This window comes from Myxine glutinosa, chromosome 3 (assembly GCF_964187855.1).
Source record: "Myxine glutinosa chromosome 3, kmMyxGlut1.1, whole genome shotgun sequence".
In the NCBI taxonomy this organism is placed as follows: domain Eukaryota; kingdom Metazoa; phylum Chordata; class Myxini; order Myxiniformes; family Myxinidae; genus Myxine; species Myxine glutinosa.
This window is the reverse complement of record NC_136263.1, coordinates 32,420,685-32,448,264: the sequence shown is the minus strand read 5'-3', so window position 1 is coordinate 32,448,264 and position 27,580 is coordinate 32,420,685. Positions and strand designations below refer to the sequence as shown.

General features: G+C 43.3%; 1 protein-coding gene across 7 annotated transcripts in view; it reads left to right on the top strand.

Annotated features, from left to right (window-relative positions):
* The window catches only part of LOC137423699 (dnaJ homolog subfamily C member 5), a 76,436-nt gene that overhangs the window by 9,007 nt on the left and 39,849 nt on the right, over positions 1 to 27,580 (top strand). For 4 of the 7 annotated variants that reach the window (XM_068111125.2, XM_068111126.2, XM_068111123.2 and 1 more), the window contains one exon: positions 26,976 to 27,110. The exons of the other annotated variants lie outside the window; for them this stretch is intronic. The gene's annotated coding sequence lies outside the window, so the exon portion shown is untranslated. The remainder of the gene's footprint in view (positions 1 to 26,975; positions 27,111 to 27,580) is intronic. 7 annotated transcript variants of the gene reach the window in all.

The following is a 27,580-nucleotide window of genomic DNA, read 5'->3' as shown; positions in this document are numbered from 1 at the left end:
CGATCGGAAATGAACATTGCAGCAGTAAGGCAGCAAGTTTTGGAGCATCCTAGGAATACCAGCGCAAGACGAAATGGGACGGGATTGCCTCCGGCAACATTCAACCGAATCACAAGACTGGATCTCCACCAACACCCATATCGGATTCACATCCGGCATCAACTTACGCCAGGGGATTTTGCCAGGAGGCTGGTGCTTGCCAGATGGTTGATAGCACGTTGCGAAGCAGATGTCAATTTCCTGTGGTATCTCGTTATCGGTGACGAAGCTGCTTTCGCCATGGTCGGCAAGGTCAATACCCATAATGTTCTTGAATATGCACCGACAGGACAACCCCCGGAATTTAATTTTGACACCAACATGAATCGACAAAAGTGGACTGTTTGGTTGGGACTTTGTGGAAGTGGTCAGGTGATCGGACCATTTTTTTCTTTCAAAGGAATGTCAATGGTAACAGGTATCTGCAGATGATCAATGATGAATCAATCAATCATCAATGGTTTTACCGCAGCTGTAGGAGAACTTTGAGCGACAGGTTCGTGGTGTCTTCAGATATCTCTGGTGGGCCCAAGAGAGCGCCCCAGCACATCGTCTTATCGCTGTCCGAGATCGACTGAGGGAACTCTTTGGAGACCAAGACATCGCCCTCAACCATGCAGTGGAATGGCCTCCAAGATCACCTGTCCTCACACCATGTGATTATTTCCTTTGGGGACATTTAAAGAACAAGGTGTTCGTAACTCCTCCCCGTGATCTTGACGAATTGCAGGGCTGTATTCGACATGAAGTGGATGCTTTGCGCAATGACCCGTCTATGGTGAGACGAGCAGTTCAGGGCATGCTCCGCCGCTGTAAGCTTTTTGTTGAAAGGGGAGGTAGTCATGTTGAAGGTGTGGGTGCATAAAGGCCAATCATTCCTGAGAAAAGTTCACATCTGACGTTCATTCTGCACCAATTATCCTGACTTGCATCGATTAGCCAAACTTGTAAAAATGCGATTTGAACTTGTCATTTTCAATGAACTCGGTCATTGAAAATGAACATGTACTCGGTCATGTGTGACAGCAATGATGCATGGAAGGTATCTATGGAAAGCTGAGGATCTCCTCTTAGTAAACCACATGTAAATTGTCAAAATAAATAACCTTTGCATATATTAACCCCTTGAATTCGGATTACCTTTTTTTTGATACGCACTGTGTATTGATATTGTTTTGACTTTGATATTGTTTTTTTTTTCTTCCTATTGCAAATTTGACGTTGTTTCTGGGAGTAAAAAAATAAAGTATCTTGACGAATACATAAAGCTTGGATTAATGTCCATTACCGTGTATGGCCAAGAGAAACCACAATGTGTACTGTGTCACAAGTTCCATGAGGCCATCCAAGTTGAAGTTGCACCTCAAGACGAATCACGCACAACATGCAAAGCAGGATCCCGAATTTTTCAAGCGGCATGAAAGAAATTTAAAGCGACAGAAGTTGGATGAAGGAGGAGCTTTTCAACAACAAAATGTAGCAACTGTCCAGGCTTCTTATGACGTTTCTCTTGAAATTGCAAAGAAGAAAAAAACCCCACTCGATTGGGGAGACACACGTCAAGCCTTGTACCCTCATTGTTGAACGGGTTCTCGGTAGAAGTAGAAGTAGAGGTAGAGGACGGGGAAGACCGAGAAAGACTTGGCTAAAGATGTTGGAAGAAGTAATGCGTGCAAGAGGGTTAACAAGGAGAGATGCAGAAAATAGGGCAAAATGGAGAAGATTGTCATGGGGACCGCAAGGCTAACCCCCGCTCCAGCAGGGAAAATGGCCTTAAAATGCATGTTGTTGTTGTTGTATGATAATTGTGACGTCAAAGGTCACGTGGTATGGCGGCCATCTTGGATGAAAGCAAATAATTAAAATATATTTCTCGAAAACCACTGAATAGAAAAATTTGAAACTTGACACATTGTCAAGTACTCCCAATGGGGAACAAAAGCATGAAGATGATAATAATAATAATAATAATAATAATAATAATGCATTTATTTTATATAGTGCTTTTCAGGGAGCCCAAAGACGCTTTGACAGAGTGCAAAACATAATGCATAGCAAAACATAAAAACAATTGCAAAAAAACAAGAATCAATAGGGAAATATTCAAAGCAAAAAGGAGGGAGAAGGAGAAGAGATAGTCAGGGGTTAAATGCTGTGGGTTAAATGTTGAATGCAGTGTTGAACAGGTGGGTCTTGAGTGATGTTTTGAATGTGGTGAGTGAGGAGGAGTCTCTGATGGTGTGAGGTAGTGAGTTCCAGAGGGTGGGAGCAGCGATGGAGAACGCCCTGTCCCCCCAGGATCTGAATTTGGTCCGGATGGGGGGGGGGGTCAGGAGGTTGGTACCAGCAGAGCGGAGGTTGCGGTTGGGAGTGTGTCTGGAGAGGAGGTCAGCCAGGTAGGATGGGGCCAGGTTATGGAGGGCTTTGTAGGTCAAGAGGAGGATTTTGTACTGGATTCTCTGGGAGATGGGGAGCCAGTGAAGCTTGTAAAGGACGGGGGTGATGTGGTCACGGGTCCGGGAATGGGTGAGTAGACGGGCAGCGGAGTTCTGAATGTATCGGAGTTTATTGGTGATTGTTGAGGGTGAACCATAGAGGAGGCTATTGCAGTAGTCCAGACGGGAGGTGATGAAGGCGTGGATGAGGGTTTCTGCAGCCATGGAGGAGAGGGATGGACGGAGACGGGTGATGTTTTTCAGGTGAAAGAAGGCTGGCTTTGTGATCTGTTTAGTGTATTTGTCGAAGGAGAGGGTTTGGTCAAAGATGATGCCAAGATTCCGGATGTGAGGGGAGGTGGATACTGGGATACCGTCGATGTTGAGGGCAAAGTTATTGGTGGATTTTATGAGCGTTTTTGGGCCAATGATGATTATTTCAGATTTATCATAGTTAAGTTTGAGGAAGTTAATTTGAAGCCAGGATTTTATTTCAGTGATGCAGTTTGTCAGGATAGAGTGGGTGGCGGTGGAGATGAAAAGCTGGATGTCATCGGCGAAGCAGTGGAATTGGAGACCATGACGGCGGATTAAGTGACCGAGGGGGGACAGGTACAGGATGAAGAGGAGGGGGCCAAGAACTGAACCTTGGGGGACACCTTGGGGGAGGGGAGCAGTGGGGGATTTGCAGTTATTGATGGAGATGAACTGGCGTCTGTCAGAGAGGTATGATTTAATCCAAGAGAGGGCAGTGCCAATAACGTTAAAGGTGGTTTCAAGTCGGGTGAGGAGGATGGTGTGATCGATGGTGTGAAAGGCGGCGCTGAGGTCGAGGAGGATGAGAATGTTGAGGTTGCCAGCGTCAGAGGAGAGGAGAAGGTCGTTGGTGATTTTGAGGAGAGCAGTTTCAGTACTGTGGTTGGAGCGGAATCCGGATTGGAATGTTTCATACAGGTTATTGGCAGAGAGGTGATGTTTGAGTTGAGCGGCTACAGCGCGTTCCAAAACTTTCGACAGAAAGGGTAGGTTGGAGATGGGTCTGAAGTTGTTTAGGGTGTCAGGGTTTAGTCCAGGGTTTTTCAGAATGGGGGTAAGAGCAGCAATTTTGAGGGATGGTGGGACGATGCCTGTAGAAAGGGAGGAGTTTATTGTTGCAATGATAAGTGGAGAGAGAGCAGGAAGGGAGGCCTTGACAAAGCTGGAGGGGATGGGGTCAAGAGTGCAGGTGGCAGTTTTCATTCCTGTGAGGAGTTCAGAGAGGTCAGTAGGGGAGATTGGGGAGAATTGAGACGGGGATGGCAGGATAAGGGGGGGCAGGTGGTTTGAGGGGGAGCGGGTGTGGCGGTGGTCAAGCTGTTGTAGATGTTTTCAACTTTGCGTTGGAAGAATGAAAGGAAGGAGATGCAGTTGTCTCCTGTGAATGACTGGGTGGTGGTGCTCAGGGGGCTGAGGAGTTTGTTTATTGTAGAGAAGAGTGCTTTTGGGTTTCCGGAGCCAGAGTGGATAATTTGAGAGTAGTAGGCGGAGCGGGCGCGGGAGAGGGCATCTTTGTAGTGTTGTAGGTGGTCCTTGTAGGCTTGGGAGTGAATTGTGAGACATGTTTTATTGCGGAGTCTTTCAAGTTGGCGAGCACGAGTTTTCATCAGGCGGAGTTCAGGGGTAAACCAGGGAGCAGAATTGGTGAAAGAAACTGTTTTGGTTTTTATAGGCGAAAGTTGGTCAAGGCAGGAGGAGAGAGTGTGGTTGTAGTAGTCAGTGAGATCAGAAGGGTTGTGGAGGTCAACGAAGGGAGAAGCGGACATTTTTTCAGAGGGTGGATGAGAATGAGGTAGGTGAAAGAGCGTTTAGCTTACGGAAGTTGATAGTGCGATAATGCCTTGGTGTTGGGGCGGGGATGTTGATGGTCATAGTGATGGCTAAGTGGTCAGAGAGGGTGAGGTCGGAGCCAGAGAGATGGTGCAAGATTAATCCAGTAGAGCAGACAAGGTCCAGAATGTGACCACGGTTATGGGTAGGAAAGTTGACATGCTGAGTGAGGTTAAAGCAGGTGAGTAAATCAGTGAAGTCAGTGGTTATCGTGGAGTCAGTGGGGTCCATGTGGATATTGAAATCACCAAGGAGGAGGATTGAGGGGGAGAGGGAACATAGCTGGGTCAGAAAGTAGGAGAAGTCAGACAGGAATGATGGGTGTGGTTTGGGAGGGCGGTAGACAACAGCCATGACTGACTGTGTGTGACCAGAGAGTTTAAAAGCCAGGTGTTCAAATGATGGAGCAGATGCGATGGAGATGAGGCTGATCCTGATGTCTTGTCGGTGAATAACAGCAATTCCACCACCTCGGCCCTCCGAGCGTGTTTTATTGATGTAGGAATATCCATTGGGTGTGGTGAGGTTGAGTGCGAAGTAGTCCAGAGGTTGTTGCCAGGTTTCAGTGAGACAGAGAAAGTCCAGTTTATTTTCCAGGATGTAGTCGTTGAGGATGAGGGATTTCTGTTGAGGGCCCGGGTATTGAACAGGGTGAGCTTGATGTTGTTTTTGTACGGCGGGGATGAACTCGGGTGATTTGGCCAGGGTTCGCAGACAGGAGGTGCGATTGTGTGCGTTGCTGTGACCAGGTGCGCTGGGACGATGAGTGGGAGTGCGCTGAGCCGACCAGAGGACGGGGATGGAGTGACCTGATTGTAAATGAACAAACTTACGACCGGAGCCACGGTGAATGTACCTGGGTCGTTGCAGGAGTCCATTGGATTTGATTGCAGAGATGCATGATGGGGTGAAGCGGGTATCAAGCAGAAGAAGCCTTGCGGCGGAGTACCGCAGAGCCATGCCAGGCAGGAGCGAAGAGACGAGCACGAGGCCAAGGTTGAGGAGGCGAAACAATGGCCACAACCCACGGGAGCGGGCCCGAGGAAACAGCGAAGGAGCCGGGCAGGTGAAGCCAGGAGCAGAGCCGGGACCGAGCAGAGGGCAGACAGGAGCGAAGAGACCAGCACGAGGCCAAGGTTGAGGAGGCAAAGCGGCAAATGCAGCGGCAAACGACCGCCGCCGCTAATCAAGATCACGGCGGCAAACCGCCACCACCACCGCTGCAAACAATGGCCACAACCCACGGGAGCTGGCCCGAGGAAACAGCGAAGGAGCCGGGCAGGCGAAGCTAGGAGCAGAGCCGGGACCATGCAGAGGGCAGACTCAATGGCCAAAAATCCGCCACGACCACCAGAGAAGCAAGCTAAAGACAATGGCCCAGTCGGAGAAGCGGCGAGCAAGCGACGCCAGCGTCCTCTCCGGACCGGACCGGAAGCGGAAGTGATGTGATAATGTTGACATCATAGGTGAAGTGGTATACCAGCCAAAAATGTTTAAATCGAATTCCTTATCCTAAAAATCTGAAATTGCATGCACATGATCTATGACCCATTTGTATTGAAATATTACATTTATGACATCATAGGTCACATGGTTTGGCAGTCATATTGGATTGAAAGAAAATATTAAATAATTGTATCTGAAAACACACCCTATTGATGTGAAATTTTACAAATATCATCTAACAGCACTGTTGCATATAGTTTGAAAATGATGTCATAGGTCACGTGGTTTGGCAGCCATCTAGGATAGAAAAACGAACCTTATTCGATCAAAACGAAACTTCACAAACCTGATCCCCTACTCATACATATGCAATTACCAGAGAGATGATGGCATCTACCCGTTGTGGGACTATGCGGAGGTATATTGGTGACAGTCAGTGTTCTAGTTTTTAATGCCGTGAACAAACATTAGTCACAACACAACAAATATCATTTGTGCCAAATTTGGTCGCAATCCTATTTGGTTTCAGAGAAGAAGTTTCAAGTGTTTACTGATGAACAGACGATGTGCCATCGCATAAGCTCTCCTGAACTTCGTTCCAGGTGAGCTAACCATGAAACCTAGCGGCGCAAAACTTTGCATGCATACTAAGCGAACTCCAGTGGAGTGCATGAATGGAAACTGGGTACTTGGGTAAATTTAAACACCACGTTTGAAGATAATTTATGGGCTGCTCATAATAATAAAACAAAAAAGGCTTACCAAGATGGCGGCGCGTCATCTTGGTCAGCCCGCTGTCACCTCACGGGTCTTAAGCCATCATTTTGTTTCAGCCTGCTCAACAATGCCTTGACTTGGAGCAGGCCACAACGTTCTTTTTTTTCTTTTTTTTTTGTATACTGAATCGAGGCTCGTGAAAGCTAAAAAGGGAGCAATTTTATTTCACCTCCTCACTCATATCGAATGCCTGACCTTCATACCTATGAATCGCTTGTGTCAATGCTATAGGTCTTAAACTCAGTTCTTTTCCATACTCCATTATATGATGCGATTTTCCCCGACTCCTCTGACCTCCCAACGTTAATTGTGACAAAACTCAATGTGATCATATTTTACCACGATGCACCTTACTAGGGGTTTCAAAGTCATTTTCTCACAATTCATGTTATAAACACACGAGCCACCACCTATTGCCATCTCCGGGGGTAGATACATATATACAATGCTTTATAAAAAGCCCAATTTCTTTCGGATTTCTACCCGGATGGTGAGATGGTGAGCACTTATCGTCAAATATGATATCAAATGTGAAAAATAACTTAATTAGGACGTTTAAACGATTGGTAAGATGAGCGAAAGTGGTGCAAATACAACCTTTATGGCGATTTAAAGGCAATGTTACTTACTATTCATCTAATGGCATAACGCTCAAGGGTGAAAGAATAGTTTGTAGAAAAAAAGATTACCACCATAGATAGCTACCGGCTCTACACATACACCCTGCGGAATAATTTAATACAAGATCCGTATACATGTTCTTGCCCTTGATGGAAAAACATTCAATATTGTCTACCCAAAAGCATTGCAATATGTTTTTTTATTTTGTTGATATTTCTGCTCAATATTTTGCAGCTTGATAAATAAAATGTTTGTCCCTAAATACGTGCTTAATTGCGGTCGTCCAATAGATGTGGGAGCGAAAGAGTGGAGGAGGAGGAGGAGTGGGAGTCTAGTCTGGAGGGAGGGAGAGGGTTGGATGGTAGGAGGCAGGGGAATGGGTGGGAGGAGGAAACCGTTGTTGCCTGGCAATGCCAGGTACCTTTGCTCGTATATAACGTAACAGTGAATTTAACCAAAACCTTAACTTATCCTATAACCGCTTTATTTCAATTATAAACTTTTACTGTTATACTAGAATGTTAACCCTTAGGAGTCATTTCCTCACCAATATTAAATAGCAAATTATGACCCTACCACTTTGAATATCTGTCAGTATACTCTGACAAAGCATCTTTTTTTACACTGAAAGTACTCTCTAATAAGTTGTAGTCAGGTTCACTATGTTTTTTCGTTCAAAACTTTGGTAGATTAGCAAAACTATACATTTCTGGAATACTCAGAGCATGAGGAATCCAAAAATTAATGTTTGCATTTGCGTAGACACCTTTGCGAAAATGACCCTCAGGACAGTGATGAAGATCTGTAAAAGCATATTCCTGAATGGTGTAGACCCAGTAGATCCTGTGTATAGGACTTATAGTTCAATCTGATACTACCTATAACAACCTATAACTTCAAAGGACCTGCAATATCATGTATTATGTAATACAGGTATATCACAAATATAAAGACAATGGTTTTCAATTACCTTTGTTTGTTGCTTTTCTATAATCCTGAGCACTATTTTGAGGCCTTTATTGGATTCCTTAACCCAGAAAACATAGGAGTAGCATATTTAATTAACTTTCTAGGTTCACTAGAAGCCGAGATAGCGCAAAATATGTATTTTATGGCGGCCATTTTGAAAATCCAAAATGGCGGCCATGCAGGTGTCTGTGCAAATGCCAACATTGATTTTCGGATTCTCCATATTCTGATTATTCCAAAAATGTACAGGTTTGCTAATCTCCCAAAATTTGGAACGAAATTATATTTGTTAACATAGTGAACCTGACTATTGTGTCAATCTAGATTCTAGACTGTGGCTATGTTGTATATTAGTCACATCATGGAAAGATGTTATTGACATCATTTGGCAGTCACAAGTAATAGCTGTTTATGTGATTGTTTTTTCAGCAGGCCTCTACCTAGCGCTAAATAATTGAGTGAAAGTGCTTGCAGTGATGTTTGAGATGTAAACGTTTTTGTCCTGGTTCTGAGTCCAACATAGGCCATAAGCCAAGTGGATGTTTCTTTCAAGCTCCTTGCACCCATCGGGCCTCCACTTGAAATTTAGATTTTTCTAAGTCATAGGCTACGCTCAGCATGAAAAAGTAGTTTCACATTCGAGATTTCATTTCAGTGGCATGTTTATTGGCGTTTACCGCCAAAAATCGCGCTAGTTTTTGAGCGCACTACCAATCGGAAGCCTTCAAATCGTCCGTGGATTAACAAGTGATTGTTTTTATCTGCTCATTGAAGGATGCCGACCTCCATGCGAGGCGTGTGTCAGGTGACGTGCCAGGATAAATTACGATGTTTGATCCATTTATGTTCCAAAAACGCCAGTAATTTGATTCTATTCAAAGAGTATAGTTGAGCACGGGCAAAAGAGTATGTTTTGAAGTGATCCAGACTAGATGGTGCTGACGGAATCATTGCCCACAGTGAGCAACTTCAAGGAGAAGGTAAGAAAATAGGTGGAAGAAGCCAAACGAAAAGGTGGTTGTTTGTTTGTCATCCCCCTCCTCATTGATCAATGCACTTTCTGTGGACACGTGGTAGCAGGGTGTCTACATGGATGTATAAATACAAGAGACACACAAGTCTATCATGTATACATACCGACTGTTTGTTCAACAGAGATCCGTGGGGTTATGGCGTTTCGTCATACAAAGTTACAATGGAGCTTCTGAAACAGTTCCTACAACAATGTAGTTACCATGTTGGCGCTTGGACTCAATTTTGTGTGAGACCTGACTCTGATGCAGGTGAATTTCCACACTGATGACATGAATAATTGTAGAGAAATCTTTGAAAACAAAAAACCGATCCATGTTGAAGGGAGAGAAGGTGTGGCAGGCTCCTGTCAGTAGGTAGGTGGACTATAACTAGGGAAATCAAATAAGACTATGGCAGTTTAAAATAAAATTTAAAAAATCCTGACTCCTACCACGCAAATAATACCTACAGATGTTTTCAAATTATATATTTGATCCATGTTTTAAACAGTTGGACAAAATTCCTGGTGAGGTACATTTCCATACCGGTTTCAAAGGTACTGCCAAGACAATCAATTTGAACAGGACACTTCTGTATCTCTGTAAATCCCTTGTCGGTTTACATGCATTCACTGGATGTGACTCCATGAGCTGCTTCCAGGATAAAGGGAAGAAAAAGCCTGTAGATTTAGTCCTTGCTTCCCCACACCACTGACACTTTCTGGCAACTCTGGACATTTTATCCCCTCCAACATTTGTGATTATTGCTTGAGGCCTTTGTCATGGACCTAGACGACCAGAAGTATGTGTCTTTTGATGAAGCCTGTTATTGGTTGTTCTGTCTCACCTCAAACGAGGACCACTCTCTGCCACCTACAAGTGATATGCCATGTGGCAGCATTCCCTGCGTGCAAATTATCAGACTTCCCTCCATCAACATGTGCTGATCAGTACATTCAGGCCCCTAGTCCAGATATTTGTGGGTGGAGGGTGGAATGTAACACCCTCAGCATTAGGTGGATGACCAGGGAGCCAGCACACGATGAACTCCTGAATTTGGTCCATTGCAAATGTAAACAAGAAAAAGAGCAATCGGAGATTGCAAACCCTCGCCAGGATGTATTTTCAGTGGTTTTTAAGGATTTTGTGTTTAAGAAATATGGCGGCCGAACCACGTGACCGATGAAATCATCATTATTTTATTTTTATTCATTAATTTATTCCGAGATGCTCAAGAAATTTCATCTTGATCGGATGACGTTTTGTACTTGTCAAATTATGACGTCATAATGGAAGCGCCTATGACTTCATTAACATATTTTATTCCCCATGGAGAGTTCTTTACAATGAGCCATGTCTCAATTTTTTTCTATTCAGCACTTTTGGAGATAGAGATGCAAAGTTTTTCCGTATTTCCAAGATGGCGGCCGAACCACGTGACCGATGACGTCGTCATTTTTTTTTCTCCGCCAATTGATGCCTACATGACACAAGAAATTTCATCTTGATAGGATGAAGTTTTGTACTTGTCGAATTATGACATCATTAACATATTTTACTGGTGGGGTCACCCGTGGGAATCCCACGGGCATTGACGTGTGTGACATTTCGACATTGAGTTAGATGCTGCACCTGCACATTCAGTTTCACAAAATGGTTACTGGCAATTTATCAGATGCACAAATGATATGTCATCTACACAATGTATTTACTTCTGATAACATGTGAATGAATGTGCGTGCACACCCACACACAAATACACACACACACACACGTACACCCACACACATATATATATATATACACACACACATATATATATATATATATACACACACCTCATTTTTTCATTTCTGTTCCTCAAAATTATATCTTTTATTCACAGACACACACACACACACACACACACACACACACACACACACACACACACACACACACACACACACACACACTTAATTAATAATTGTACAGTATCGCTTGTTCCTAAACTTAAATATAAATAATTTAAAGGATTGTTGGAAATGATGTTAATTTTACAACATCCCATATTCAACTTTATTTAAATTGTAAACCTCAAACATAGTTTCTCCACCTAAAGCAAGAACCTTAACCTGTAAGCAATTGACTCGTTTTCCCGACTGCATGGATCATCAGCTGGGTAACGTTCTTCCTCGAGGTTTCGATCCTTTCAGCCCAGGACCTCTCCAAACGGCAGATCCACAACCTCGATCATGGATCCACATCAATAGATGGTACATCAGTAGATCCACAACCTCAGTTGCGTCCAGGCAGTCAAACAACAACAACAACAGGCATTTTAAAAGGCCATTTTCCCTGCGAGAGCAGGGGTTAGCCTTGCGGTCCCCATGACAATCTTCTCCATTTTTCCCTATTTTCTGCATCTCCCCTTGTTAACCCCATGGCCCGCATTTCTTCTTCGACCATCTTTAGCCAAGTCTTTCTCGGTCTTCCCTGTCCTCTACTTCCTTCCACATTCATTTCCATCACTCTTCTCAACCAGTCACTTTCATCCTTCCTCAACACATGACCAAACCATCTCAAACTGTTTCTCTTCACAGCATCCATCACAGGCTCTATTCCCATCATCTTTCGCAATTCATCATTTGGCTTCCTCTCTCTCAACGATACTCCACACATCCACCGAACCATTCGCATTTCCACCCTTTCCAGCCTTAGTTGCTGCTCTACGTTCATTACCCATGTGTCGCTCCCATAAATCATAACACTTCTCACACATGCAGCATACACCTTTCCCTTCAGCTTCAACGACACTCCCCTCCTCGTCAGCACGCCACTCAGTTCCCGAAATTTCTTCCATGCACATCTCACTCGAGCAACCGTTGCCGAGTCTGATCCACCTTCTCCATTCAGCATGTCCCCGAGGTAACAAAATGTTTTCACACCTTCCAGCTTCACGCCGTCTCCAAGATCCATCTCAACATTTCCTCCATCTGCAGCTCCCTCTGTGCACACCTTACACTTGAATGTAGCTGCCACACTGGTTAACGACCCTCTCAAACCACTACATTTTTGATGAACCCACTCAGTGCACATTGTACATTGAATTGAGTTCACTCCGACACCCTTCCTGCACATAGCACATGGCCACTTCCCAGTTCTTTCCACCTCACCACATGCTTTACCACTTGCCATCACCTTTGTTTTTCCGATATTCACCTTCAGACCTTTCGTCTCCATACATTCCTTCCACTTGTTCATCTTCTCCTTCAGTCCATCCATACTTTCTGCAATCAACACCAGATCATCTGCATACAACAACTCCCACGGTAAACCCTCCTTTACGTTCCAAGCCAGCACCTCCATCACAGCTACAAATAGTAGTGGACTTAGTACTGACCCCTGATGCACTCCCACCTTCACCTCAAACTCACCACTGTTCTCGTCCTTACAGCTGTGCGCTCCCTTTTGTACATTGCCATCACTACTCTGATCAACCATTCCTCCACTCCTAACTTCCTCAATGCCCATGTCACTACTTCACGTGGAACCCTATCGAATGCTTTCTCCAGATCAACAAACCCAAGAAACAACTTCTTCCTCTTCTCCATGTACTTCTCCTGCAACTGCCTCACAATAAAAAGCACGTCTGTCGTTCCTCTTCCTGGCATAAATCCAAACTGCATTTCGTCAATCTTCACTTTCTTCCTTATCCTCCTCTCCAACACCCTTTCCAATACCTTCATGCCATGCTCCAATAACTTTATCGCTTGATACGAGCCACAGTCCAGAGGGTCACCTTTCCCCTTGTATAGAGGGACGAGGGTACTCAGTTCCCAATCCACTGGAATGCGGCCTTCTTTCACCACCAGATTGCAGATCTCTGTCATTCTCTTCACACCCCAATTTCCCGCTGCCTTCAACATATCTCCCACAACTCCTGTCGGCCCTCCCGCTTTTCTACTCGTCATTGCTTTAATCGCTTCCTCAACTTCCTTCTCGGTTATCTTCTCGGCCGGTCCTAAAACTGGGTTACTCTCTATGTTGCCATCCCATTCATTCTCTGCATTCAACAGCATTTCCATATATCTCTTCCATCTTCCTTTAAATCCATCTGGGTCCACAACGATTTGTCCCACTTCCTCCTTCAAGCAACTCACCCCCATCACATCACACCTCTCTTTCGCTATCTGCTTTGCAATCCTGAATACCGCTCTCTGACCCTCTTCCAAATCCAAGCGTTCTCCGAACATTTTCCGACATGCCTCCTGCGCCTTTGCTACCTCTTTCTTTGCAGCCTTCCTGGCTGCCTTATAACTTTCATGCTCTTCCTTTTCTGCCCCCGTACCCTTCGCCTTCTGCCACTCCTTGAACTTCTTCCTCTTCTCGTCAATCTTCTTTCCAACTTCATCATCCCACCACCATGTTTCCGGGTGCCTCGGTGGTCCTTTTGTCCATCCACATACCTCACCAACGGCTCCCAACAGACTTTCTTTCATTGACATCCAACCACTTTCAAGCTCAACCACATCATCCTCTACCATACTCAGCCTCTCTTTTAATGCCTCCCTCACTGTCACCTCTTTCAACCTCCACACCTTCATTCTCGGTTGGTACTTCACCCGCCGAGCTCTCCTCGCACCTTTCAACCTGATGTCGCAGACAACCAAGTGGTGCTGTGAAACAGCCTCCTCCCCCGGGATCACCTTTGTGTCCCGGAGGTGCCCCCTATCTTGCCGAGGCACCATCAGGTAGGCGACGGTCGTCGTCGACCCACCTGACGTGTATGTAATAAGCTTATTATTCTCTTTCTGGAACTGAGTATTACAAATCAACAAATCAGCTCCATCAGCAAACTCCAAAATCCTTTCACCTTCTCCATTTCTCACACCATATCCGTAACCCCCATGAACTCCCTCAAAACCATCCATACTCCTTCCCACATGTCCATTTAGGTGTCCTCCTACCACAACAACTTCCTTATCTTTCACGTTTTCCATCAGCTTCTCTATTGCACACCAGAACTTGTCCTTCTCTTCATCGCTCTCACCAACCTGCGGAGCATATCCCGAGATGACGTTCACCAAGAGCTTTCCAATCATCATTTTCACCATCATCAACCTTTCACTCACTCTCTTCACACTCACCACACTATCTACAAACTCCTCAGAAAACAGGACACCAACACCATTCACGCCTTCTGGGCACCCTTGCCACACAAACTTGTATTTCTGTCCCTGCCTACCCTTCACCATTTTCACACCACTTCCCTTCCATCTTGTCTCCTGCACACAACATATGTCCACTCTTCTTCTGACCAATACTTCCACCACTTCTCCTGATCTCCCTGTCATTGTCCCTACATTCCACGTCTCAAACCTCAGAAACCGATCTCCACGTCGGGCATCAGACTTTTCATCATAAATGGAGTGATTTCCACCCTTGCTTCGATCGGGTTCCCCACCTTGAGTTTTGACGAGAGGGAGTGGGGTCCCCCACGGGGTACTTCGGGCTGTACCCTGCCCATATCTAGTTGTAATTGTCATGGTTCCCTTTTTGAGGCAATGTTTTTTTGGCCGGATGCCCTTCCTGACGCCAACCCTTTTAGTCGCCTTTTACGACACGCAGGGATACGGTGTACCTATTCTAAACTGGGGTACACACCGGTCCAGGCAGTCAGTCAACCTTAATTATTATATTGTACTGTATTTACATGAAGATCTCATGAATAATATTTTAAATATTCGTATTGTATTTTACTAATTCGATTTGATGCCTTTTTGTGATACTAGGGCATGCCCGTACAAAATTATATCCCCCCCCCCCCCCCTCTATTTACATGAAATGGTTTGGTCCATTCGCAAAGCCAAAGCGGACGGCTTGCGAGTACGGTGACAATCCCCCCCCTCTATTTACATGAAATGGTTTGGTCCAAAGCGAACGGCTTGCGAGTACTGTGACAATCCCCCCCCCCCCCCCCCTCTATTTACATGGAATGGTTTGGTCCAAAGCGAACGGCTTGCGAGTACGGTGACAATCCCCCCCCTCTATTTACATGAAATGGTTTGGTCCAAAGCGAACGGCTTGCGGAGTTTGGTAAAGAAATCGCCATAGCTCGGTAACTACTTGTCCGATTAATTTAAAACCTTGAAAAGGCACATCCTCGGGTCCCCAGCAATATACCTGGCAAGTTTCAAGTATATCGGACCGGTAGTTGTCGAGAAACAGCGGTCGCATACACACACACAGACACACACACAGAGATTACTGGAATTATAGATAGACTAGGGCATGCCCGTACAAAATTATATCCCCCCCCCTCTATTTACATGAAATGGTTTGGTCCATTCGCAAAGCCAAAGCGAACGGCTTGCGAGTACGGTGACAATCCCCCCCCTCTATTTACATGAAATGGTTTGGTCCAAAGCGAACGGCTTGCGAGTACGGTGACAATCCCCCCCCTCTATTTACATGAAATGGTTTGGTCCAAAGCGAACGGCTTGCGGAGTTTGGTAAAGAAATCGCCATAGCTCGGTAACTACTTGTCCGATTAATTTAAAACCTTGAAAAGGCACATCCTCGGGTCCCCAGCAATATACCTGGCAAGTTTCAAGTATATCGGACCGGTAGTTGTCGAGAAACGGCGGTCGCATACACACACACAGACACACACACAGAGATTACTGGAATTATAGATAGATTAAAGAAAACTTGTTTGAATCTACCAACTGCAGCACACACATGTACACACACACACACACACACACACACACACACACACACACACACACACACACACACACACACACACACACACACACACACACACACATACATACATATATATATATATATATATATATATATATATATATATATATATATATATATATATTAGGGTGCATCAAACGCCCAACTATTTTTTAAAAGATGTTGGATTGATCTGTCCCAAATTTTATTTTGTTCCAATCATTAAAAAAAAGTTGCTATGCAAAATTTGGTAAGGTTTGGACATCATCTTCTGGGTCCACGTCACCATTTCATATTTTGAGTCGGTGGTATCAGAGTTGGAAATTTGACACGCAGCTGTTTTGAGGCCCATAAATAAAAATGAAAGGATTGACTGATTGCTACATATAATAACTCTTTGTAAAGGTATTATTGTGCTCTGTAGCAATATATCATAGGGATAGGGATACAATTCATTTATATACAAATAGTCAAAATAATGATTTTTTTCAAAATATGGATATAAAGCTAAATGAAGAGTATTTTTAAAATATAATATATAAATTAAAGAATATCCTGAATGTTGTAGTCATCTTGTCTTTACAGAGATCTTTTAACTAGACAAGATGATTAAAACAATTATTAGGCTATACTCTAATAAAATTGGATAATTGATTTATTTGTTGTACATAATTATGAAATGACATTATTGTTTCTAATACTACCTATTTCTTTCAGATAAAACAATGGATGGCACAGTAAAGAAAGCATCTGTTGCAACAAGAGAGTCCACCAAGGTGTTTGGTCTTGGAAGTGCCATAACTGAACAAGATTCCCAGATCAATGGCACCAGACTTCCAACTTGTTTACAAGTACTACGTTGTTTCATGTGGCACACGGAAGATGGCAAACTTGAACGACGCTCTCGGTGGGAATCAGCAAAGCTTGTACTGCAGAAAGTGACACCATTTTATGGCAAGGCTAATATTCCTATCATCTCTGAACGCAAGGCTATTGAGAAAATTATCAAACTTGCAGATGATAATTCCAAGCTTAGATCAATCCCTATCAACCGAAGAACAACTCCAGCAAGCATCACAAAGGTGAATCAAATGGAGATGAAATTTATGGAGACATTTCCCTTGTGGCCCAATGATGCTAGTTCTCACATCAAGAATCCTGAAGACTTAGCATTCCTGGAATCTATGAAGACAGATCGCTGTGCAACATTTGGCTGCCAAGATAAACTGTTGGCAGATAAGATGCAGCGTAAAGTGAACCGCGAGGAAAAAGAATCAGAGAGGCGAGCAAGTATGGAGCTGGAGTTCAACATAAATACTACAACCACTGTGTATAATATTAGTGACAGAAGTAACTCTTGGACCTTCAACAAGCACACCAACAACCTCAAGAAGTCATCATCGTTTAGTTAGACCTGGCACATCAGTTTTCATTCCACATGACATCCTGAAGAGGCCCAGTCTTGTTTCACTGGCAACAAGGATGAAGATGACACCAACCCAACAGGCTGCTTTCACAGAAGCTCTTATTGAAGAAACAGGAGGGGATGTAGCGAAGGTGTCAACATCATATGCTACAGCAGATAAATCAAGACGCAAAATTGGACAGCATATTGCTACTACCTGTAAGGACAAATGGATACCTCTGAAGCTTGCTACGTTGCACTGGGACTCAAAGCTGCTTCCATGCTTAACTAACCAAAACACTTTTGAAGAACGCCTGGCTGTGCTTTTGGGTTCTCAAACTGATATGAAGCTGCTGGGTGTTCCATCCTACAAGCCTGGAACAGACCGTAAATCTGGAGATATAATTGCTCAGCTGACTAATAACCTACTTGAATCATGGAACTGCCAAGAGAATGTTGTCAACTTGACATTTGACACAACTGTATCTAACACCGGCCACATCAGTGCAGCTTGTGTAACAATTCAACAACGGCTTAACAAAGCTCTTCTGTGGTCAGGCTGCAGACACCACATTTGTGAAGTCATTCTTACGCACATTTTTACTGATCTTAAAGTTGAAGCATCTAAGTCACCAGATATCTTCCTCTTCTCAAGGTTTCGCAAGAACTTTGAAATGTTTCCACACACATTCAATGAACCACTTTCACGATTTGATCCATCTCAACTAAATGAAGCAGCAACAAGTTTGACAAGTGACTGGCAAAATAATGTTCTCAGACTCTGTCACACCGAGCAATCTCTAAGACGTGATGATTATTTGGAATTTGTTGATCTATGTACTGTATTCCTTGATGGTGAAGTAGCTGAACATCAAATAACCTTCAAGCGTCCTGGTGCACTGCATAAAGCCAGATGGATGGCGAAGCTCCTCTACTCAATCAAATTATGTCTCTTCGAAAAACAAATCGCTGATCTTCCAGCAGGTACAATTACCACAGAAAAACAAGTGCCAAAGATCAGAGAATTTGTCACGTTTGTCACTCTAGTATACAGCTCCTGGTGGATGACATGTACCTCTGTCACCGATGCCCCATGGAATGACCTGCAGCTCATCTCCAAACTGAAACAGTATGAAGCTGTCAATGCTGGAATCTCAAGAAGTGCCCTGAAAGCCTTCAAACGACATCTCTGGTACCTCACAGAAGAGATGGTTCCACTTGCCCTCTTCAGCTCAGTTGTTCCTCATGACCATCGCCGTGCTCTGGCAGACAGACTTCTGGAGGTTCAGCCAGATTTTCCAGTAACCAACCCACATGGACGGTTTGGTACTGGGTTTGGAAAGCCCAGATTTCCTGATGACTTGACTGAGAAGACCACTCTGGCTGATTTTGTTGGACCAGATTCATGGTACCTATTTCATCATCTGAAGCTTGACTGGGCATTTCTAGTTACCGATGTTCAAGAATGGACTAACTCTGCAGCCTACCAGACATCATGGACTAATGTTGAAGCCTTGAATGTGGTGAATGACTCTGCAGAAAGGGGAGTTAAGCTTAGCTCTGACTTCCTTTCAGCAGCCAGAAGTGAAGACCACTACCAAAATGTGCTACAAGTTGTTGAGCACAACCGCAAGGAGGAACCGAATCTTCGAAAGCGAGCAGCTCAAGACTAAACTGTCAGAAATATCCATGAAAACTACAGTATCTTTGTTTTGTTTCTATTTTCTTGTTCATCCATAGTCAGATGTACTCGTATTAAGATGATAAATGCTAAGATTGTGTATATATGATTCTACTGTAATAAAAATTATATCATTCTGGTATCTATAATACATATGATTATACCAATAAAATCATGATTTTGACTATTTGTGTATAAGTGAATTATATCCCTATCCCTATGATGATTATATATTGCTACAGAGCACAATAATACCTTTCCAAAGAGCTATTGTATGTAGCAATCGGTCAATCCTTTCATTTTTATTTATGGGCCTCAAAACAGCTGCGTGTCAAATTTCTGACTCTGATACTACCGACCCAAAATCTAATTTGCTGAGGTGGACCCAGAAGATGATATCAAAACCTTACCAAATTTTGCATAGGAACTTTATTTTATGACTGGAACAAAATAAAATTGGGGACAGATTGTTTTCTTGACATAGGGGCGTTTGATGCACCCTAATATATATATATATATATATATATATATATACATATATATATATATATATACATATATATATATATACATATATATACATATATATACATATATACATACATATATACATACATATATACACACACACACACGTACACACATACGTACACATACACATGTACATTGTACACATACACACACACACACCTCGTTTTTTCATTTCTGTTCCTCACAATTCTGTCTCTCTTGTTCACAGACACACACACACACACACACACATACACACATATATATATATATATATAGGTATATATAGGTATATATATATATATATATATACACACACACACACACACACACACACACACACACACACACACACACACACATATATATATATATATATATATATATATATATATATATATATATATATATATATATACATATATATATATATATATATACATATATATATATATATATACATACATATTATATACACATACATACACACACACGTATTTATATATATATATATATATATATATATATATATATCGGCATCATTGTTGACGTTAGTGTGATGATTGTCATCAAAAGTAATATATTCTTACGGTTCTCCGCCACCCTTCTTCCCCTTACCAAAGGGGGATTAATCCCCTTGTTCTTTCTGGGCTTGGCGGAACCGAGACTTGAAACGCCTCTTCCGGGCAAAACGCAAAGTAGGGTTTCGGGACCAAGTCTCGCTCGTACCTAAATCCCTGCGCCGCCACGGAAGCGAGGAAGCAAGCCTCGCACGGGCCACGTGTGGTTTGGGTACGCCGAGCGGATTGAGTACCACGTGGTCCGTGCAGTTTAGGTAGTGGAACCCGATTCGAGCGGTTCTATTCGTACCACGCTTAGCCAATGACATCAAAGGAAGAACACAGGTTTAATTATTCCCACACGTATATACAATGATCGGGACGCAGAGACACAGAGCAGCACTTAGACAGTCTTTTCTTACTTCCCAGACTCGAGCCCATCACATTCACACAGGGAATTGCAGATGGGTTGATGTTCAGCCAAACGCGTCGAAGTGGTCGTCCAGGAACGGCCCCGTCTGGCTCTCCGCGGTCCCAGCACGTCCCACGAAGATGGCAGCAGGTGGTGGAAGGAACCTTGTAGCACGTCTCCCGAACAAAGGCAGCCGATGAGGTATAAGGGAAAAAGGCGCGTCTCCTAGCGCGGCTGGCAATTACACAGCCGTTATCACTCACGTGACTTAATGCACTGTACGCGGCTCGGCCTCCAGCCCAACCGAGCGTCACTTTATAATAGCGTGTAATCCGGTTCATGCGCGTCTTTCTTCACCCGCGTATCTCTCAATGTTCTTTGACGCTCTCAACTACTGCTCGTCAACGATTCCTCCTGGTTGGTCAGTGCGCGCGAGTCCTCTCGGGGGCAAGTCCTTCTCTCATCAGCGAGTCCTCCTGTCCTCCTGTCCTCAAGTCCTCTCTCTCATCAGCGAGTCCTCAAGTCCTCAAGGGGGCTTTGCGCGATGGGTTATATAGATACGCCCCCGAACCTGCTCGAACCCTCTCAAACCTTCCAACCACGCCCTGTGATGCAGTGCTGCCGCCACACCCTCTGAGCCCTGGTTGACAGCTCGTGCTTACCGTCAGCTCCTCTGCCGCCCTCATTCGGCTCCGCCCCGACCCTCCTAGGCCTGCCTCGTGTTAATTCGCCCAAAATGAACAAAAGTCAGCACAAAGGGGCATGAGGCTAAGGAGGCGGGATAGTCAATAGAAGTAGGACCTATTCTCCTTACTTTACTCAACGCAGAACTAACATAGGAAAAGGACTAAGCTCACAAATACTAAGAGATAACTACACTATCGTGAGGCTACATGTTGCTTGTGTGACTAACTATGTGGGGGAATTTTAACCTTTATTATACTGACTGTACAAAACTGAAAACCGCAACAATATCTTAACGGAAAAGAAAAAGCGAATTTTTAATATATGTCGACATTTCCCCCATCTGTTATTGTAGGCGGTGTATTTTCGTATATCATCGTGGCGCGATTTCAAAAAAAAAACTCTGCATTTCCCGTGTGTGCGTGAATGTTCTCAATTATTTCTGACACCGAGTCTAAAGCCATCGATAAAATTAAATCAGATGGAGAATTCGAGATAAAATCGTGAGGGTGACTCAATGAATGGGCTTTATTTTAAAGGCCTTTGAGAATTCATTTCGTTCTATAAACGGAAACTTTCATGGGATTTTCTTCCCGTTTTTTTTCAACCGAGTCTAAAACTATGTTAGCGACTGTTAAAAATGAAATGATATATCGAATTTGAGTTGAAATAAACCTGTGAGAGGGAGAGACAGCACGGGCCTAACTAAACAGGCCTCAAAGCTATTCGAGTTAATAAAATGGTGGATATTTGTTTGTATGAAGCCTCTCCCAGAATGGGTGGAGCTACTGTCTAAACGGAGTAAGCCACACCCCCGGACAGACAGACAGACAGAATCACCGTCGCCTATTATAATATAGATTCCCCATGGAGAGTTCTTTACAATGAGCCGTGTCTCAATTTTATATATTCAGCGCTTTCGAAGATGTAGAAGTGCAAAGTTTTTCGGTTTTTCCAAGATGGCGGCCGAACCACGTGACCGATGATGTCATCATTATTTTTTGGCGGGGGTGACGTCATCGAGGGGTTTGAGCAGGGAAGGAAGAAGAATCACTCTCTGCTGGTTCTGGCTTGAACAAGAAGCGGCGCCATATTTCTCTTTGGTGGTGTTGTTGCAACTTTGCTCGTGTGAGTTTTGGTGCATGCTTTTGAAAAGTGAGGAGCTCTTGGCTGCATGGGCAGCATTGAAGAGGAAGAATCGGAGTCTCTCTCTCTCTCTCTCTCTCTCTCTCTCTCTCTCTCTCTCTCTCTCTCTCGTGCTGGCTTGGTGGCGAGCGGATGTTTTCTGTCTTGGGCTTGGGGCTGCGTCTGGCTCGTGTGCGCTTGCAAGGAGAGCTTTTCCGGAGCTGTTGTGGACAAGTGCCTGTCCATAACCTTTTGAGATATCCTGCTATGTATCGTTTTTGGCCCTATCTCTCAATGGTAAAGAATCACTTTAAAAATTCTACTAGCTGGATCCAGATCTTCACCAAAATCTAATCATATCGACCTTGTCACATACGCCACCTCACCGCCAAATTTTGTCGGAATCCGTCCACATCTTTTTGAGATATCCTGCTATATATCGTTTTTGGTCCCATCTCCCAATAGTGAAGAATTACTTTAAAAATTCTACTAGCCGGATCCAAATACGGATCTTCACCAAAATCTAATCATTTCGTCCTTGTCACATACACTACCTCTCCGCCAAATTTCGGCCGAATCTGTCCATATCTTTTTGAGATAACTTGTTCACAGACAAACAAACAGACAGACAGGGGTGAAAACATAACCTCCATCCACCTTCGGTGGCGGAGGTAAAAAAGCAATTGCGAGTCAAAGTGATGCTCATGTCGTGTGAGCGATGTCGTATTCACTGAGCTGTGTGTGTACCGGGTGTTCTAATATGCATTGTGCATATAATGCAGTAGACGAGGAGAGCGACTGACCCAGAGAAATTGTGAAATCCAATTTCATAATGGTACCTGATTATGCATTGTAGATTTGAATGTTTCTCTAACCAATTCGGCATGTAGCGGCAGAGGGTGGAGTCGTCAGCAAAAAGATAGAGGATTTTCCAGAGAGTGGGAGAGATCATTGATGAAGATTAGAAAAAGGACAGGGCCCAGAACACTGCCTTGAAGAACTCCAGCCTGGACAGGAAGAGGAGATGAGGGGATTCCATTTAGAGCCACACGTTGACTATGACCGGAGGGGAAGTCCCTGAGCCATGAGTGGAGATTTCCATGGATACCGTAGGAGGAGAACCATATGGTGAGCAGAGTGGGGTGCCAGACCATATCGAAGGCATGAGCTATGTCAAGGGAGACGGCTATGATTTCCTGTTTGGCGTTGAGGACCTCCATCCATTGTTGAGACAGCCTGGTCTGAACCCAAGTTGATCTGGCATCAAGCCATTGGAGAAGAGGAAGGATTTTATGTCAGAAGCGATGATGGATTCCATGACCTTGCTGATTGATGATTGGGAGCAGGCTGAGTGGTCTATAGTTGCAAGGATCTGTTTTGCACCTTTTTTTATAAAGTGGTAATGTTGGCTGATTTTTCAAGCAGATGGCAGATGACCTTGAGCAAAAGAGGGTGAATAGTACAGAGTGAGGGTGTGATAGAGCGGCAGAGCAGCACTTTTGGACACATGGGCTGATGCCGTCTGGTCCAGTTGCAGAATTAGAGTCGAGGTTTGACAGAAACTTCTCCACCTTGTCAGGAGAGAAGGACAGAGTCCAGGAGCAGCTGCAGCTCATTAAAGCAAATGGGCATTCCCATGTCAAAACAGTGGAATATTTAACGCTTTCTGCTCCCCTATCATTCTATCAACGACTTCACCAAAATCCGTCAGTCACCTGTTCAACTCACAATTTTAACAGAAAATAGGAAATAATAGCAAGAACCTGTGTAACTTCCGCACTCCACAGTAAAAGCGCTGCTTCAAAGAAAGTGTTCCAAAGGGTAAGTTCTAAATGTCTAAAGGGTTCCTAAATTAGCGGCCGTAGTATAGAAATTGTGGGTGGAGTCAGGGGAACTGTCCAACCAATGGGTGGAACTCACATGCCTGGTGGCTCCTTTTATAGCATAGAGGTCACTAGTTGTGAAGCAGTTTTGTAAGTAAAGGCCTTACAGCTTTACCTTGGTACATTTGTGGGTTGAAGTCTTAATGTGATGCCCAGTAAGGTTTAGCATTTAACTTGCCTTTTATTTTTCAACATGAAATGGGCAACAGGGTCTCTTTTGGGTATTTGTGCATATGCATATACAGTCATGGCCAAAAAACATTGGCACCCTTACACCTTTTTCACATAATTCACAATTTTCTCTAAAAATAAGTTGAAATTGACAAAAGTATTTAGTCTCCACAATTCCTTATTTCACTGTTAATATTACACAACCTTTGCTTTTGATTCAGACCTTAATATATCCTTTTAAATCAGAAAATAAAAAGAAACGGCATTGACAAAATTATTGACACCCTAGATTTAATACCTGGTAGTTTGGACAAAGTTTGGACAATTTGGACAGTTTGGAAAGTAAGTTTGGACAAAATAACTGCAGTCAAGAGCTTCCTATATCCATGAATGAGCTTCCTACACCTCTCTACTGGCAGTTTGGCCTACTCTTCTTGTGCAAACTGCTCCAGTTCTCCCAGATTTGAAGGGTGCCTTCTCCCAACTGCTGTTTTCATATCTCCCCACAGGTGTTCAATGGGATTTAGATCTGGACTCATTGATGGCCACTTCAGAACAGTCCAGCGTTTTGTCTTGAACAATTGCTGGGTGCTTTTTGAAGTGTGTTTGGGGTCATTGTCCTGCTGCAAGACCCATGACCTTCGACGGAGACCCAGCTTTTTGACACTGGGTTGAATATTGCGCTCCAAAATGCCTTGGTAATTTCCTGATTTCATGATGCCATGCACACATTCATGGAACCCAGTGCCAGAGGCAGCACAGCAACCCCAAAATATCACTGAACCTCCTCCATGTTTGACTGTAGGGAAGGTGTTCTTTTCTTTGAAGGCTTCACTTTCTTTCTGAATACATAGAGATGATGTGCTTTACCAAAAAGCCCTAATTTGGTCTCAACTCTTCACAGGACATTCTCCCAGAAGGATTTTGGCTTGTTCAGGTGTGTTTTGGCAAACTCCAGTTGGGATTTCTTTTGTCTCCCTCTCAACAGTGGGGTCCTCCTGGGTCTCCTACCATAGAACCCTTTTTCATTGAGTTGGCGACGGATGGTGCGAGTTGAAACTGTCGTACCTTGTGTCTGACCGTCGGCTTGAATTTGTTTGGTAGTTGATCGAGGTGCTTTCTCCACCATTCGAACAATCCTTTGCTGAAATCTTCGATCAAGTTTTCTCTTGCGGTCACGTCCAGGGAGGTTGGCTACAGTGCCATGAGCCTTAAACTTCCTGATAACTTTGCGTACGGTGGACACAGGAACATCAAGGTCTCTGGAGATGGACTTGTAGCCTTGATATTGTCCATGCTTTGCTACAATATTATGTCTGACCTCTTCAGACAATTCTCTGGTTTTCTTTCTTTTTTCCATTCTCATTGCAGTACACACAGTGACACAAAACAGCAGAATGACTCTTTTTCTCTATTCAAACTGGTTGAATGAGTGATTTTTATATTGCAGGCATCTGCAATTCACCACAGGTGAGTTCAATTCCAAAGTAAAGGAGAATTACCTGCTTGAAATCTAATTATTTCTAAAAGGTGCCAATAATATTGTCCAGGCCATTTTAGGATTTTTGTGTGGAATAAGCTAAGGTTTCATGATTTTTTTTCAGCTCTTTTTGTTTTGTTCCACTGCAAACCAAAGAAATACGAGTACATATTTCTTACGAAATATGGACTCATATTTCGAGTACGAAAAACTTTGCACTTCTATATCTCCAAAAGCGCTGAATATAAACAAGAAATGGTGCATTATTTGAAAAACGTGCAAGAGTTCCAATATTTTTGGCCACGACTGTATGCCGTGCCTTGTATATGCATAAACCTGCTCAAGGAGATAAAATGATGTCACGTCAGCAAAAGATTTCAATTGCGTCGATGCCTTTGCTGTGTATGCTTGGTTTAAAATATGTATTTAGTCCTTGTGTGTTTGCCGATGTTGATTGTGATGAAGATGCAATTGTAGCTCGGTGACAAAGTTAAACCTACTGAATTTATTTATTTACTTTGGTCTTTCATGTGATATTGTAGTCCTTTTGCAAAGTCTTGTCAATAGATGGCATTGCAGATTAATGAGGGGTGTGTTCAAATAGAAAACTTAGCATCATGCAATTATTTTTGAAGTGCCTGTTGTTTGTCTGTGTTTTTTTTTTGTTTTTTTAAAATTGTATGCACTCCTGAACCACTGGACCAAATTCGTTGAAAACTGGTGGTTATACTCGGGGTGTGCACGGGAAGCTTTCGGCAGTAAAAATTTCAAGTGCCTCGGGGGTTCAGTTTTTGGGGGTTGGGGAGTGGGTGAGTGAGAACCACAATTCTCTCAATGTGAATGGTAAAGCGCCGCTTCTGGTATGTGCGGGTATTACAAGTCGTATTAAAATATGCCAATTCTGGAGGAATCATACGTTTTGTAAAGACTAGTTTTTTACTAGTGTAGTAAAATTGCTTCAGCACGATTGCAATTGATATTTTGAGAACAGTATATCAATGTTATTTGGGTTAATGGAGTTGGTTAATTTTCTTTTTTATGTTATTTTGTCTATCGTCATCAGTCATCACAAGTTTCCTTTTACTTTGTAATGGAAATGATGTTTGCATGGTTTCAAAGTTTCTGCTGCTCTAACAATGTGTTTTTTTTTTTCTTTCTCTTAACAGCTTCATTGAATGTCATAGAAAACAAAGGAGGGCCTAACTGCTGCATCTCATAAAGACTGTACCCATATCATTCCTTCAAGACGTCTGTAAATCCTTCAAGTGTCTGTCAATATAAACAATAATCTGTCAATTGGGGTAAGCAGATGTAGATTTATACCTTTTTAAACTTTGTTTTCATCATGCCATGATATTTTTGAGGGTTTTTTCTGATGCTTTGTCATAAGTCCTATAGTTGAAGCACTGAAATAACAGGTGAGTTCACTGACTACCTGATTGAATTAGTTGGCTTGCAGATTCATTGGTGAATTGCAGATTAAATTGAATTGGTTTGCTTGCAGGTTTGCCCTGGAAAAACACGTTGCATTATTTCAATTGAAATAAGATTTCGATTTATTTTATGAAGAGGAACAACTAAAAACAAAATTAATTTGTAATGTATTGTTACGTTTTTGGGGGTAGGTGATGACATACCCTAGTGGAGACAGAAATATATAGATTAGCATGGACTGTGTGACGAGTAAGAAGACGTTTTGATGTACTTAAGTAGAAAAATTGTGAGCTTAAGGTTGTTTATGTGTCACCACACGGAGGGTGGTTTTGTATTA